Consider the following 12,767-nt stretch of genomic DNA (forward strand, 5'->3'; position numbering starts at 1 on the left):
CCCTTCAGGGGCTTACAGTCTACTGAATGAGATGATACTTCAAAAAATGAAGCATTAGGAAAATAAGAAGCAGCCTATATGTATATATTTAAAAAAAAAGTAGAGCAGGCGATAGGTGCTATAAATACAATTCAATAAATACAGAGAGTCTCTGCTGGAGTAGTCCTGAAAGGCTTTGTGGAGGAGATTTAGAGGTGATCCTATGAAGGACAGATATTTAAAATAGCTGGAGAGAAAGAGAAAAGAACTGCTAAAGATTCAGACCAACCCACGTATAGGATGGCATAGATAATGAATACAGAGTATTTCCCTAAGGAAAAAGAAAGCATGATGAGATATGGACCTACAGATTGGTCTCAAAGATGTCTGTGTTTAGAGAATAAATATAAAATGGATAAAACGTAAGGGATATGCTATCCCAGATGGAGATTTGGCTACACCTGAACTGCTGTTGTTCAAATAAGAGTAGTCAACCTTAAGGAGTCTTGGGATACTCGGGCAGGATGGTAGGGAACTGGGTAAGGTGTCTAGGCATTTGACACTACAGGAGGTAATGGAGCACAGAAGTGATCCAGTTAGTATCTGAATGCTATAAGCAAGTTCTAATAGCCTGTGACCCCAAATTTAAAGGCAGCCTTCTTTTATCACCAGCATCAGTTAATATGATGGAAACTTTTCACCAACATTTCTGAGGCTATCGCAATGCCCGCAACTCCTTATTGCTTCCCCCAACTCTTTCCATCTCTTTTTCCACCTCCTCTTCTCCTTCCTTCTAGGATTTGGCCTTCCTCTACCCACCCTCATGTCCTTAGGGACCAACAAGGCATACTCTTTTTAATCCAAGTGTAGTTTTTAGCCTAAATAAGTTTATCTTTCATTATTAGCCTCTGTCTTTTGTTCTCTTTCTCTGGCTAGTTTAAGTAGAAAGAGGTTTATTAGAGTGCTAGAAGAATAATCTACAATAAGTCCAGCAACAATAAAAGTTAGGAAAAGCTCACCCTTTTTTTTTAATGTATTTTGAGACAATGTGTGCAAGCAGGGGTAGGTATAGGAGGAGAGAGAGAGAGGCAGAAGGAGGGAGGGAGGGAGAGAGAGAGAGAGAGAGAGAGAATGAGAGAATGAGAGAATGAGAGAAAGAGAGAGAGGGAGAGAATCTTAAGCAGGCTCCCCACCCCGTGTAGAGCTGATGCAACAGGGCTTGATCCCACAATGCTGAGATCATGACCTGAGCTGAAATCAAGAGTCTGACACTTAAAACAATTGATCACCCAGGTGTCCCATATTTTTCTCTTTGATAGTAAGCTCCAACTCTGCTCATCATAGCATTAGGCACTTAGGATGCTAGAAACTGTATATTAGAACTTGTACTAAAGATGAAGATAAGGCATTAGTGCAGTAAGTATCTCCCAGTCCCTGACTATACTTGCTTCTTTGTATGTTTTTCATTGCTCACTTCCTCCTTCTAAGTTCATGTATCTGTACCTACTTAGAAGAACCATAACTGCAAGGAAATCCACCTTCAAGGGAATCTGAAAATATTATCTATCTATCTATCATCTATCTATCTATCTATCTATTATCTGTCTATGTAGCTATCTAGCTAGCTAGCTATCACCTATCTAATTTATTTATTTACTTTTAGTTTACCAGTTTATTCATTATAGGAAATTTCATTAGAAAGGGGTTGAAATATTATTGACTTAACTCTTAATTCTCTTAAAATATCTCACTTCAATTTGTTGGAAACTATTATTTAATCCTAATGAATCTTAGAAAAAGTTATGTGAAGAAAGATTAAAATCATTCCCAATAGCAAAAAATAACCAATTTGATGAACCATATATGTGTATATGTGTACTATATATAATACATGATATATAAACATGTATATGCTATCTTTGAATTAAATATAGAGAACTTTACAAATATATTTAATCAAATTGTTCAAATCAAGCATTATTCAGAATATTAAAATATGTTTCATTTGTCTTGTTCGCAGTTGCCTAAGTACAGATTTAACATTAAGTTCAAGGGCTATTAGGCCCATTCATACTTCCAGGATAAGTATCCTTGAAGACACATAATACTGGTTTGTTGTCAATTATTTTCTTTCTGGACCTGTTCAGGTTGCAGGAGTTACCAAGTTTAGAATAGCATTAATAAAGGTTGAAGAAAAAAGACCACAAACATGAAAAAGTTCAATGGAAACACCTATAATGTAGAATTAAAGATAATAATGTTGGGGCACCTGGGTGGCTCAGGTGGTTAAGCAGGCAACTCTTGATTTTGGCTCAGGTCATGATCTCACAGTTGGTGAGTTGGAGCTTGTGTGCTGACAGCGTGGAGACTGCTTGGGATTCTCTCCCTTTATGCCCCTGCCCCACTCATGTGCGCGCGCGCTCTCTCTCTCTCTCTCTCTCTCAAATAAATTAAAAAAACATTTTAAAAAGATAATGTTAATAAAGGGACTTGACCTGAAGCATTCATATGAAACAAAATTTTGAAAGCTATTGTATGAGCCCTAAAGTGATCGGTTTACTTTTTCCCATGGTTTGCAAAATGTTGCCATTTTTTTCATCAGTACTTTTACAGACTTCGGAGCACAAGGGCATGAACATTAGGTGATTTATAATTTCAAAGACCATATTCACTATGGTGTTTGCTTTTCATTTTCCTACCCAAACTAAAATACAAACATGCTAGGCCACTTATTTTCAGAATAAATCCCAAAACAACAGAGTTTTAACAAAATAATTGCTCAATTATCAACACAAACTAAAGTTGCAAGTTCTTATTAAGAACTGAATATTCAAAATAAAGTCCAGAAAGAAAGAATGTGTAGCTACAGACATCTATTTCACTCAAGTATCCAGGTCTCAGGTCGTTGGTGCAAGGGGTTATGAACAAGATTGTAAGCCAGTGGACCAAATGGAGATATTAGGTTCTATATGTTTGTTTACTTTCATATAATTAAAAAAATATTATAGACCCTTTTTTGGGTTCTGTGTTTTTACATATGCTTCCTGTTTCTTTCTGCCAAAGTTTTCTCCAGCCCAGTTTTTAATTCATTATATTTTCTCTCTTGATATCTCAAAAATTGTAACACTATTTTATTTTTCAACCTAGAAATCCAAAACATAATGATCTTTTTCTGCTTCCAGAAATGTGGTTTTTGCATTTGGATGTATAATCTATAATCTATAATCTATAATCTATATATATGGATATATGCTCTGTCCCCCGTGTGTGTGTGTGTGTGTGTGTGTGTGTTTTCTTTTCCCCATCTTTCCTTTCCCATCGTCTCTATTTTCATGGATCTTGCTTTATGGGTCATCCTATAATTCATCTGTGGCTCTAAATTTCTCACTCAATTGTGTCTTTCAAGGAGTAAACATTTTCATCATCTCCAAAAATAAACACAAATTTTTATTTGACCTTTACATAGTTGTAATCTACTAGAGCTACACCATCTTTCTCTTTCATAGCTAAGGGTCTAGAAGCAGTATTTTCCTCTTCCTGTATTTACCACATTCCAATTCCCATTTGTTTTTCAGCTCACTACAGTGTGGCTTCAACTATTCAAGTGGAAAATGTCCTTAGAAAATTACAAGTCTCCCACATTGCCAAATCTCAGACACACTTTTAAGTTGGGATCCTCTCTCTTTTCAATGGCATATAGTCTTCTTAGATTGCTTCATATCCTGACTCTTGAAATGTACTCATTCCTGGCTCCCAGGAAATGAGTGTTTCATGAAACAGCATCTCAAAAATTTTCCTCAATTTTTCTGAACGTTCCTTCTCAATTAGTTTTCTGGGCTCTTCTTCTTGTACATATTATTTATAGTTGGTGTCATATAGCATTCTTTTCTTGGTTCAGTTTTCTTTTCACTCTACAAATTCCCTTCTAAGTGATCTTATGCATATCTGTGTACTAATAAGTGATAAATCTATGGTTGTATCCATATAAGAAATAGTTTCGAGTAGTGTATATAGAGTTTTAGATGTACATAGTTTAGAACTTGTATATAATATATATATACATATATATATACATATATATACACCTACAGTATATATGTGTATGCATATATATGCACATATATGTGTGTATGTATATGTGTGTGTGTGTGTGTGTGTGTATACATGCATTGAGTAGCATTGATTGGGTTTCTTATATAAATCTCACCCTTAGGCTGTCCAAAACTAAATTTAACACTCTCTTCCACTATTGCCCTCATTGCCTCTCTCAACAATCTTTTTTTCTCTGTACTAAGGGGATTGTTAAGCAATTATTCAGTATTCCAACCACTGGAAATAATCCTATTTATTTATTCTCCCCTTGTCCTACACATGCAGTCTTAAAAATCATTGAAGCTCATTTCCAAAAGACCATTCCATCCACATCTATTACCATTTCCTTAGTTCAGACCCTCCCTACTTCATGCCTAAATTACCATGGCAGCCATCTGTCAGGTATTCCTGTCTATATGCCCCAAATATCACTTCACTGCTCTTCTTAAAAAGTATGTTATCAATTCTTATTAATTACTGAGTCTTTATTCCCAACCAGTAAGTATTTTGTCTGGAGCTGGGAGGGTGGGGAGAAGAGAAATATAGAATTGGAGTATGGTTGAGGAATCAGGGCTCAAGTAAACATTCCATGTTGATTAAATGCTTACAGCGCACTATGTATTTTACTCATATTATCTCATATTAATCTTTTCAGTATCCCTATGGGCAAAGTATTATGATCCTCCAAATTCTACAGATAGAGAAACTGAAGTATGAAGACATTAAATTTCCCACCCAAGGTCACATATCTACTAACTGGAGTGAAAACTGAATCCGAGAAGTGTCAGTACAGGGCCATATTCCTTAGGGCTACATGCAATCATGAAATCACAGTAAGTGACACCTTTTGTCTTCCTGGATGAATATAAAATATCAAAAATCTAGTATAACAGACTGTTCTTTGAAAAAGAACTGCACTAAGATAGAGTGAGTTAGAGGAGAAGAAAGGTAAATGGAGCAGAATAAAACATAAAAAAAAAAATCAAAAAAGGAAAATTTTCTTCAGAGAAAAGGATGTGACCCACAATGTTAAGACTACTAAAATGGTAGACACAAGCTATTTCTTAAAAAGCTTTACAATTTTTCTTAGACAATAATTCATTACAGTTGGAAGTACACTATTATTAGAGTGTGAATTGTTTTTAATAACTATGGGTTACAACATTTTAATATTTTATCATAGTTGATAATTTGCAAAAACAAAATAAAGGAAGCAGTTTTCCAAAATTTTCAATGTGGCCTTTTATGCTAACAACAAAACACTTTATTTGCTACTAAAAAAGCACAAATACAGAGAATAGAGAAACTGTGTCATGTTATTTTAATAACTATTTCAATATGAATAGAATGAGACATAATGAAGAACACATGTTTGCTTGGTGCTAATGACATAACATTTTACAGTTTTATAGATAAAGCAAAATGCATAATTTGAACCAGATGTTGAAAAACTTTAGGATTAGTATCTAAGGACAAATATTTCAGAAAATATGTGGAAAGGTTACCACACATTTGCTACTGGGAGTCTTCTATGCGAGTGTCTTTATATTGAACTTTACTCTGTTTCTCAAAATAAAATTGCAATCTGTTCTCAATACTATATGTATTTTTTAAATCCCATAGGAGAAGCAGTTAAGCAAAGTGGTTAAGTGCTCAGATTCTGTAGTCACATTTTTGGCTTCATCATTTTCTGGCTGTGGGATATTGTGAAACTTAACCTCTCTGAGCCTGATCCATCATTCGCAAAATGCAAATGAAAAGTTGAACTTACCTCATAGGAAAATTGTGTGGCTAAGATTAAGTTAATACCTGAAGTACTCTCCACTAGAATATAGCACTCGATAAAAAGTAGCTAGTATTATTGTCATTGTTATTACTAGTACTTTTTTTTTTCATTATTACTGCTAGTAAAACATCCTTCAAAATTATTTACTGCTAAATCATTTCAGTCTTGCTCAGTTTCAGTATTAGTTTGGATCCTGAGAAGTGTATCGATTAGGCTTAAAGTTTGATGGTACAGAATCACATTAGTTATCCTCAGGTAATTGGGGCTTTTTTTTTTTTTTTTTTACAATATACAGGGAAGTTTGAAAAAATAGGAAGTGGCCTTAGAAGCCATTCCAGACCTAAAATATAATTTATTCCCATTCCTTATACAACTCTGGTTCTGTGCATCTGGCTATAGCTGCACTGATCCAGAAGCATCTCTACTGGTGATTTTTGCAGAAACAGGTACTGCCTGGGCTTTAGGGAAATGCTTCTGCCTATCAGGCACCCAGCTGCTTCTGCTGAGCCTGCTATCCTGAACTGACTCTAATGTCAATGTGATTTCAATTCAAGCTCATCTAGAAGGACTGCCTTGAAAGATTGGCCACCATAATCTAGCATGGTGTGTCCCTCCTATGTGGGGTTCTCCCCTTCATTACTACATAAACTGCTAGGCAGTAATGCTTTGTTAACCATGTAGCTAGTGGAAAGGGAACAGGATGTGGCAAGACAATACAGACATGTTTTATTATTTTGAGGCTTCTCAAATGGATCAGTGTAACTGGTAGATGTGTTGTGTAGAGTCACAACACTCTTGTTTAACTCAATGGTTTCTCTGATAACTCATTGGTTTTCTCTACAGTTTTAAGGCAGTGTTTATATTCATAACAGATTGCTCCAGGGAAGTCATTTGGTCCCATCTTTCCATGCCATCTTTGGGGACCACCTTTCCTTTGCTTCCACAGCTTGGCCAGGGACAGTCTGGACAGACATTTTACACACCATGACCTTGTTCTCTCACCAGGCCAGGCAGGCTCATCAGATTCTATTCCCTAAGGATAATCACTTTGCTGAGATACTTATGGTTCACTTCCTGGGAAATTAAAATTGGGATTGAGAAAGAAAAATCTGCTAAAGGGTACAACATGTCAGCTCAGGATTCATCAGCAGCCATGTTTTCTCTGATTTTATTTTGTGTTTTGTTTTCCTTTTGTTTGATTGTTTGTTTTAATTTGCTGTATTTATGGTCAGGAAAATAAGAATAGGCTTATTTTGAGAGAGAGAAAATTGAAGCAGCCATAAAAAGAGGCACAAGCCTTGAAGTTCCCATTCCCAGGCAATTCCTGAGAGTTAAACGTACACCTGTTGTCAGTTATGTGAGGTATTCTTGCACCATAGTAAGATCCCACTTGCGTAAGCTAGTGCCTGTTAGTATTTATTGTTTGAAACTAAGAGTCCTAATGACCAGTACAAAGATAATTTTTTCCTTAAATTAGGCACTGAAATGGCATAGATTATATATAAAATTTCCAGAACAAATTTTGCAACCAGTTTTCTGTCATAAAAAGGGGGAAATCTTTAATTATAAAGTTACGGGAATAATATGGTTTCTATGACCTCAGCTTCTCATTCTACCTTTAAGTTTTTTTGTTTCATCCTTGTTATTGAACTGTTTATACTTTTCAGTAACATACAATAAAAAATATTTAATTATCTTGGATCTTCAACTCAAATAGACACTAATTCTCACTGTTTAGAAATATAGATATAAATGTAGACAATATAAGATGGTATGTGGTTTGCACTAAATCTAGGATATATGTTAAATTTTTAAGATGAGTATCTATTACTAAATCCAAACTTTGATGTAAATTTTTTTTTTGGCCATTTGCCTTTTTCTCTAAATAAGTGTGTCTGTGTATGCATGTGTACATGTGTCTTATATATATAATTTTTGTATTATAAAATTTTTGTATTATACATATATTCACATTCTAAGACATAGACACAGAACTGGTCAGGTGGGTGATATTTAGTACAACCTGGCCTTAGTCATCCCCCAATCACAGTCCTAAAGACATTTCAAATTCCCTCTAATAGCTGTTTATAAATATTAGAGGTTTACTTTTTAATAATCTATCCTGAATGGTTAGATCCAGATAAAACCTACAGAACTCCTAAAAATGATATACATATCTAATAATTCTCTTTCTCAGGAATTTTTTTCTTTGTATGATTCATCTGATGCCTAACCATATTGTTGGAGACTAGGGGAAAGTTTTTTTTGATTTCCCTTCATCCACACTTTTTCTCCAGCTGTTCTAGTCATTATTTCTGGAAAACAAACTATCTCTAACTTAGTGGCTTGAAACAATCACCACCTGGTATGTGCACAGGTTCTGTGGGTCAGGGATTAAGATAGGGTCTTGCAAATATGTCTAGTCTCTGCTCCACGATTCTGGACCCTCAGCTGAGCAGACGCAAATAGCTGGGGATCACTCAAGTATTTTGGTACTAGATTATTCTGGAGCCTTCTTGGGATAAGAGACTTAATCCTGGGCTCAGTTTTACTGTCAACTGGGCTCTGAGACACCCAAGAGAAAGCATCTGGAGAGTGAGTGTTCAAAGAGAACAAAGTAGAAGGCACGTGGCTTTGTTATGCTATAGCCTCAGAAGTCATATAGCATCACTTTCCCACTCAGTTGCTAGGGGAGGGTATATAGACATCATTTTTTAAACAATTTTTTCATGTTTTTATTTATTTTTGAGAGACAGAGCATGAGTGGGGGAGGGGCAGAGAGAGAAGGAGACACAATCTGAAGGAGGCCCCAGGCACTGAGCTGTCAGCACAGAGCCCAAAGTGGGGCTCAAATTCAAGAACCGTGAAATCATGACTTGAGCTGAAGTTGGACACTTAACCAACTGAGCCACCCAGGCGTCCCTAGACATCAGGTTTTTTTAACGTTTATGTATTTTTGAGAGAGCAAGTGAGAATCAGTGGGGGAGGGGCAGAGACAGAAAGAGATACAGAATCCAAAGGAGGCTCCAGGCTCTGAGCTGTCAGCACAGAGCCCAACACAGGGCTCGAACTCACAAACTAAGTTCATGAACTGAGCTGAAGTTGGACGCTAAACTGACTAAGCCACCCAGGCACCCCAACACCAATTTTCAATGGAAGGAATGTCAAGGAATTTGCAACCATTCTAAATCCAATCAATTGAAAGTGGACATGAGAAGCCAAATGAGAATCTAAATATACATCATTGGTAAAACTAGATTGGAAATACTGCAGGGACATGTTACTTCCTCTTTCTATTTGAATTTGCATACCTAGTTGCAGTTAAAATCTCAGAGCATCAGCCTCTTCCATATCTCTCCATTCCATTATAGAGGAGGATAGGTCCTAGGATATTTATTACTTTGGAAGAGGAATGAGAAAAGAATTCATTCTGCTTGAAGGCAGGCAAGTCAGGGAAGAGAGCTTTTGATACACCAATGGTTTCCATGGACAAATTAGATGGTTCTCTGACCCAAATTCAGTGAAAGAGGAATCTCAAAGAGATTAATAGTAAACCAGTCTTCAGTTGAGTTCATGTGCCAGTTAAATGAAGTTGTGCTTTAATTTTCATGCTTTTGTGGTCATGATCCTCAGAAAGAGACCAAAATGTTTACAAACTAAAATAATATAGGTTAGATTATAAATATAATACAACAGAATAGAAAATATGAGGCTGCATCAAATCAGAATAATTTTTGTTGTTTGGGGAGAATTTTGTTATTCACTGTGTAAAACAAATTTCATATTATGTGCCATGGTTAAACATTATTGAAAGCCACTTCAGGGGCACCTGGGTGGCTCAGTTGGTTAAGCGTCTGACTTTTGGTTTTGGTTCAGGTCATGATCTCATGGCTTCATGGGTTCAAGCCCCACATCGGGTTCCAGCCCCACATCGGGTTCCATGCTGGCAGTGTAGAGCCTGCTTGGAATTCTCTCTCTCCCTCTCTCTTTGCCCCTTCCCCACTCAGGCTGTGTCTTTCTCAAAATAATTAAATAAAAACTTTTAAAAAGAGAGAGAGAGAGCCACCTTACCAGGAAAAATCCTATATATAACCAGAAAAAAAGCATGAGAGCATTCAAATAGCATTGTTCACTTTAGAAAAACAACCAGACACATTCAAACATCTGTAAGAATTTACAAAAGAATGGTAAATAAATTGTGGTATATCCAGGTAATGGATACTATGCAGCAGAAAGAATCATGAATAACAGTGAAAAGGACCAATATGGCTAAATCTTAGGGACAACGTAAAAATCATGCTTTTGAAGAATATTTATAGTATGATTTCATTAATATGCATTAAAACATGCAAAATATTAAAAAATAAATATAAAACAGATGCAATTAAACTTTAAAAATGCAACACAAATTTTACAAGGCTCAACAGGCTTGCATTTTCTTGAATCTTTGCTTACCAAAGTCCCTGGTTTACTGATGCCCTAATATTAAATTCACCCAATGTGATTGTAATTTCTGTGTGTTATTTTGGTCCCTAAGTGCCAGATCTTGTCTATTTCTTAATGTTCCTGACAAAGAAAACAAGTTATAAAGGTTTGGGTGCCCCAAAATTAAAGATCCCTCCTCCCACTTCATGGAACTTATTTGCTCCAATAAGCACTAGGTAGAGAGGGAAAATCAAAATTAAAAACCACATCAAACAAGACTCCCTGACCTTATTGTAAATTCTGGAAAAAGGGCAACAATTTTGTAAATTCCATTAATTCTTTGACATGATAACAAGTATTGATGATCTTTCCCCCCTCTAGCTATGATAAAACATGACACCCTGGTTATCCCTGATAGACAGACTTATGTCAGCTGAGCTTAGGTTCACAGATCAGGGGCTCTGGATAACTGGCCCTGAATAACTGGCACATTAGCAAAAGTAAAAATCAAGATTCTCCTTCCCTCTCCACCCTTCATCCTGCAGTTGTTCTCAGGCTCTTTTTCTTTGGTGCATCTCTTGTTTCTGGGAATCAAATTTTGCTTGAATGACTGCTGAATACACAGTTGCTACCTCGTAGAGCCAAACCATGAATAGGCAGACAGAATCAAGAATGTAGTAATCACTATATCATGGAGAAAACATTTTGTTTTCTGGGAAAATGTACTTTAAAGCTCACTCCTTCCTTTTATAATGAAAGAAATAACACTGGTTATATTTCATAGCATTTTCATGTTTTATGGATTTATTAGGCATAAAATAGCTTTTAAAAGGAAATTATCAAAGTGATGAGTCAGCTTCAAGAAGTTCAGTGTTTTGGTTCAACTGAGTACAATTACTCACATTTGATAATTCATTATAAATTCCAGGCTCCATATCTCATTTTTCTTCCAACTATTCAAATTTTATGTTCCTCCAACAGCTGTATTCAAGGTAAATTTGCCAAATGTGAAAATCATTTTCTATGCTGCGGAGACCAGTTGCTAGGAATGATGCTTCATTGTTTTTCTCTTCAATGGCATCATTAAAACTCCAGTCAGTTAATCATCAAAGGAATTACACAAACAAGTTTTTCAATTGCACAAAACATAACAAAGCTTGTCAAATTTATTTTTATACAAAATTTCCATGACAATAATGAAGCAAACACCAATGTCTGTCAGGCATCACAGTTTCTGCATCAGTTTTACATTTATCCATCCTCAACTTGTCAAAATATCATGACCATCCCCAAGCAAATGTATTTGCTTGAGATTTTTTATATACTTTTGCCAAAACAAGTTGTTTAAACACTGTGCATATCTGTGAGAGCTCAAACCTAAATGATAACTAAATATAAACAGGAATGGAAGTGGGTGCTTTTAGCTTTGTGTTAAATCTTTTTAAAAAAACCTCTCACTTGCATTAATGCTCTAATATAGTCTCATCAATCATCCATTACTAACTAGATTATGAGCTATTTCTCTGATGTTGCACTTTATTTTTTTTGTTTATTTATTTTAAGAGAGGGAGATCGAGCAAGGGAGGGGCAGAGAGACAGGGAGAGAGAGAATCCCAAGCAGTCTCCACACTATCAGCGCAGAGCCCAATGTGGGGCTGGAACTGATGAACTGCAAGATCGTGACCCAAGCCCGAGTCTGATGCTTTACCAACTGAGCCGTCCAGGCACCCCTGATGTTGCACTGTAAGCGGATACCTAGATGCATTTCTATGACATTAGAAAAGAAAAGGGAAAGAGGTTAAGTGAACTTCTTTTTTTCCCTTCTGCCAGGCCCCACCGTTTTCTCAATTAGAGAGTCTCAGACTGAAGGCTACAAAATACATAACACAGGGCTCTGAGGTAGTAGCAGAAGTCCTAAGTTTAGACATATACCAAGAATATCTTCTGATTTTATGACTCAAAGTTGAATACACAGGAGGGTGTTTGAATATAATAAAGATCTGTCCACTAACTGGTCCACAGGCTGAGCAACACTGATCTTGGTAAATTATTTGCCTTTCTTTATGATTCCAAAGATTATTTCTAGGTTTTTTATTCCAGTATGAATTAACTCTACAGTTCACAGGTGAGCTTTTTATCAGCATGCTCCAAAGAGGTTTTTTAAAATTTTCTTTTTAATAATATTCACCTAATGAAATATATTAAGATATATAAATATATATATTTATATATATTAATATATATAAAAAAACTCTGTATTTTTCTTGCTTTCTTCTCCATCCCATTAAAAATTTTAAATATTGAAAAAGAATCTCTACCTTGAAATAATAAAATTACATTTCCAAATGCATTAATAGAGTGAAAAACAATTTGCTCCAAGTTATTCAAAATAGTGTACTAACAAATCTTAATACTAAAACTAATGTGTTATAATCAAAATAAATCACAAAATAACAGTAATTAAAGCAAAAATGAAATATAGTAC

Source organism: Lynx rufus, unplaced genomic scaffold (genome assembly GCF_022079265.1).
Source record: "Lynx rufus isolate CCGP_SWC_20201006 ecotype Redwood Valley unplaced genomic scaffold, mLynRuf1.p SCAF_5, whole genome shotgun sequence".
In the NCBI taxonomy this organism is placed as follows: domain Eukaryota; kingdom Metazoa; phylum Chordata; class Mammalia; order Carnivora; family Felidae; genus Lynx; species Lynx rufus.